Raw genomic sequence first — 5,127 nt, 5'->3', positions numbered from 1 at the left:
AACATCATGTGCTGTATATGATATTTTCCTTAAATTTTATTTAATGTGCATGAGTTTTGTCTATGCATTAGGTTTGGGTGTTATACCCGTGTAGGCCAGCAGAGGGTGTCGGATCCCAAGGAAACCAAGTTACAGACGCCATCTTGTGTGTAGCCGGAATGTAATTCAGATCCCCTGGAAGAGCAGTTAGTGCTCTTAAATCAGTTCACCTTATGCTAATACAAGGAGCCAACAAAACCACAAAAGCCTCATCTACAATGTGATTGGCAAGAAGAGAAAGATAGACAGGTACTGCAAGCGAGTGTGAGTGAGGCAGGTACAAGAATCTATTATGGTATCTTAACCACTGCCACATTCCCCTTTTCCTTTGCATGGAGCCAGAACTAGGCTAGCCTCCAAGTCCCTAAGTAGCCGGAATGACTCTGAGCTCCTGATCCTCCTGTGTTAGAATTACAGGCTTGTACCACTAAGCCTGCTTTTCAGATGATAGTTTCTAACTCAGTGGCCCTTTTATCATACCAGATACCTCAGTTTTAATTCCCTATGTAATGAAATTGGTTATGTTGCCCTGGCCATCTGGCTAGCCTGAAGTCCATGTAGATTAGGCTGGCCCTAAATCCATAGAGCACTGTCTGCTACTGACTCAGGAGTGCTCGGATTAAAGGCCTACACCACCAGGCAGGCCTAGCCAGTTCCTTGGGTAATTTGAGGTCTCATAACTTAGAGCCTAAGTTGTTCAGGAGAAAGATTATGAGAACACAAATCTAATAAGATCACGAGAAGCAAAATATTGAGGCTCAAAAGTGGGAGTACTGGTAAGATGAAATGAAAAGAAAGAACATGGCTGTCAAGAAGTCCTTGAATAGAGAAAGGGGCCTCTGATAGTTCTAAAATTCAAAGTGACAAAATTGCGTCTAGGAGAAAAGATAAATTCTCTCAGGAGAGAGTTTGTACTGTTAGACATGGCTCTGCCTAGCCATTGCTAACCAGTAGAAGTGCTCCAACAAAACCGGGCCTTCGTTTCCATCCAATGAATGGGCCAGAAAAGCAACAACATTTTACCTGAAATCAGTTCACCTTATGCTAATACAAGGAGCCAACAAAACCACAAAAGCCTCATCTACAATGTGATTGGCAAGAAGAGAAAGATAGACAGGTACTGCAAGCGAGTGTGAGTGAGGCAGGTACAAGAATCTATTATGGTAAATCTTAACATCTTTGGAAAATAGCATTGGCCCAACTCCAAGAAGCCCATGAAACCTTACCATTTATTACTGGCAACTAAAGGATTGGGACACGGGGCACTCAAACGTATCCACTGATGAGTATTTAATAGTTCCAAACTATGTCTGGGGTGAACTATGAAACACTAAACAAAATAAAACTAGCAAATATGACAGAGACATTTTGTAAGGAATAAGGGGTGCTGGCCAGGGCGGGAGGGAAATTGAAAGTGGAAGAGTAAGCAGAATGCATTCTATATACCTATGAAAAATTTCTAATAAAAAACCCTATTTAAAGCCGGGCGTGGTGGCGCACGCCTTTAATCCCAGCACTCCAGAGGCAGAGGCAGGCGGATTTCTGAGTTCGAGGCCAGCCTGGTCTACAGAGTGAGTTCCAGGACAGCCAGGGCTACACAGAGAAACCCTGTCTCGAAAAAACAAAAACAAAACAAAAGACCTGTCTGAGCTGGAGAGATGATGGCTCAGGTTAAGAGCACTGGATGCTCTTCCAGAGGTCCTGAGTTCAAATCCCAGCAACCATATGGTGGCTCACAACCACCTGTAATGGGATCTGATGCCCTCTTCTGGTGCGTCTGAAGTCAGCAACAGTGTACTTATGTAAAACAAAATGTTTTAAAAAATAGAAAGGAAGAAAGAGAGAGAGAGAGAGAGAGAGAGAGATGCTCTCATAAACAACGTGGAAGGCCAGATGCACACCTGAAGTTGTCCTCTGACTCCATTATGCTCTGTGCAACCCTCACCCACAAACGTGTACACACACCATCCACATTCATATACAATACGCATCACACAAAAGAAGGAAGGAAGGAACGAACGAAAAAGAGTCAAGAGGAGGGCTGCCAGCATCCTTGCCCTGATGGCTAGGGTCGCTGCACGGGTCAGCAGCACTGGACTCCCTCGTCTGACTGTCACCCTGGTCATTTAGAAGCCAAACACTGCGATTCTTCAAAGGCGGGATCTGGGCTAAGTAAGGATGTGGCTCAGTGGTAGAGGGACAGCCAGGGCCTCGAACTCAGAAATCCGTCTGCCTCTGCCTCCGGAGTGCTGGGGATTAAAGGCGTGCGCCACCACGCCCGGCTTTAAATAGGATTTTTTATTATAAATTTTTCATAGGTATTGAAGAGGCACACATGAGCCCCTTCATGGTTTGCTAGAATAAATGCTCTTGGTGATATAACTTGGTTTCCTCAGCCTGGGTTCCTCAACTAGAAACAGGCAGTTAAGGTCCAAGGCATGAGTTGTGAGCTGCCCGGGTCTTCCAGGCAACCTGCAAGTGACAGGTTCTTGCTATGCATGGGCATCCTTATTCCCCCTGGGTGAGGAGCTTTGGAAACTCAGGGGCAGGGAGACTCCTTCTGAGGCTTCTGGAAAGAGAGAATAGATGTGAGGATCAGGTAGAAGTTCCCAGACTGTCCCTGCCATCCAAGAGGGAGGCAGGAGCTGGGCTGGGTATGGGTCACAAAGCCAGCAGCTGCTAGCACTGAGGGTCCTTGCCTTTCTGTCCCATGGCCCCTCTCCCATCTGCACTGTGGTTGCAGAGCCTGAGCCAGCACTTCCCCCGACTGGAGAATGACAGAGGCAGAGTCCACTCCTCCCATTCCGGGGCGGGAAGCCACCATGTTGCACCTGGGCCCAGCAGGGCCTGGGAACACGAGGAGCCCACGGCACCCAAAGCCCTCCCCTCAACCCAGGTCCTTGCGCAAGGTCAGGAGAGGGCAGGCAAGTGGCCATTAAAACTGCCCTCCCGGCACAATGGCACAGTGAGGTGAAGCTGGCACAAGAATAAAGAAGAGGAAGAAATAGAGCTGTAGATAGAAGAGACAGCAACGTGTAATAACATGGCGCCTTCAAGGGTCAGGAAGGGCTATTCTGCAAGTAATCTCAGGTTAATTAGTTCCTCTGTGCTTTACTCGAACCAAAATTTGTCTCCTATCAGGGAGAGAAGGTGGAGTGGATAAGATTAAACTAAGCACACACAGAGACAATTGTTTTTGCTTTTGTTTTTCTTTCATTTTTGAGTCAGGGTCTCACATTGCAGTCCTGGCTGGCTTGGAAGTCTCTGGCATACTGCTGGAAACCCAAGCACTCACCCTAACCAAGCACTCACCCTAACCAAGCATGCACCCTAACCAAGCACTCACCCTAACCAAGCACTCACCCTAACCAAGCACTCACCCTAACCAAGCACTCACCCTAACCAAGCACTCACCCTAACCAAGCACTCACCCTAACCAAGCACTCACCCTAACCAAGCACTCACCCTAACCAAGCACTCACCCTAACCAAGCACTCACCCTAACCAAGCACTCACCCTAACCAAGCACTCACCCTAACCAAGCACTCACCCTAACCAAGCACTCACCCTAACCAAGCACTCACCCTAACCAAGCACTCACCCTAACCAAGCACTCACCCTAACCAAGCACTCACCCTAACCAAGCACTCACCCTAACCAAGCACTCACCCTAACCAAGCACTCACCCTAACCAAGCACTCACCCTAACCAAGCACTCACCCTAACCAAGCACTCACCCTAACCAAGCACTCACCCTAACCAAGCACTCACCCTAACCAAGCACTCACCCTAACCAAGCACTCACCCTAACCAAGCACTCACCCTAACCAAGCACTCACCCTAACCAAGCACTCACCCTAACCAAGCACTCACCCTAACCAAGCACTCACCCTAACCAAGCACTCACCCTAACCAAGCACTCACCCTAACCAAGCACTCACCCTAACCAAGCACTCACCCTAACCAAGCACTCACCCTAACCAAGCACTCACCCTAACCAAGCACTCACCCTAACCAAGCACTCACCCTAACCAAGCACTCACCCTAACCAAGCACTCACCCTAACCAAGCACTCACCCTAACCAAGCACTCACCCTAACCAAGCACTCACCCTAACCAAGCACTCACCCTAACCAAGCACTCACCCTAACCAAGCACTCACCCTAACCAAGCACACACCCTAACCAAGCACTCACCCTAACCAAGAACTCACCCTAACCAAGCATGCACCCTAACCAAGCACTCACCCTAACCAAGCACGCACCCTAACCAAGCACTCACCCTAACCAAGCATGCACCCTAACCAAGCACTCACCCTAACCAAGCACACACTGTAACCAAGCACTCACCCTAACCAAGCACTCACCCTAACCAAGCACTCACCCTAACCAAGCACTCACCCTAACCAAGCACTCACCCTAACCAAGCACACACCCTAACCAAGCGCTCACCCTAACCAAGTACTCACCCTAACCAAGTACTCACCCTAACCAAGCACTCACCCTAACCAAGCACTCACCCTAACCGAGCACACACCCTAACCGAGCACTCACCCTAACCGAGCACTCACCCTAACCCAGCACTCACCCTAATCAAGCACTCACCCTAACCAAGCATACACCCTAACCAAGCACTCACCCTAACCAAACACTCACCCTAACCAAGCACTCACCCTAACCAAGCATGCACCCTAACCAAGCACTCACCCTAACCAAGCATGCACCCTAACCAAGCACTCACCCTAACCAAGCATGCACCCTAACCAAGCACTCACCCTAACCAAGCACACACTGTAACCAAGCACTCACCCTAACCAAGCACTCACCCTAACCAAGCACTCACCCTAACCAAGCACTCACCCTAACCAAGCACTCACCCTAACCAAGCACTCACCCTAACTAAGCATGCACCCTAACCAAGCACTCACCCTAACCAAGCATGCACCCTAACCAAGCACTCACCCTAACCAAGCATGCACCCTAACCAAGCACTCACTCTAACCAAACACTCACCCTAACCAAGCACTACCCTAACCAAGCACTCACCCTAACCAAGCATGCACCCTAACCAAGCACTCACTCTAACCAA

The 5,127-nt window shown here is 48.9% G+C and overlaps 1 non-coding gene across 1 annotated transcript in view; it reads right to left on the bottom strand.

The window, feature by feature from the left end:
• Tsix (X (inactive)-specific transcript, opposite strand) overlaps positions 1 to 5,127 on the bottom strand; it is a 53,441-nt gene that overhangs the window by 24,585 nt on the left and 23,729 nt on the right. The window lies entirely within an intron of this gene.

The sequence above is a fragment of the Mus musculus genome, chromosome X (assembly GCF_000001635.26).
Source record: "Mus musculus strain C57BL/6J chromosome X, GRCm38.p6 C57BL/6J".
Classification (NCBI taxonomy): domain Eukaryota; kingdom Metazoa; phylum Chordata; class Mammalia; order Rodentia; family Muridae; genus Mus; species Mus musculus.
This window is presented reverse-complemented; position numbering and strand designations above follow the sequence as displayed.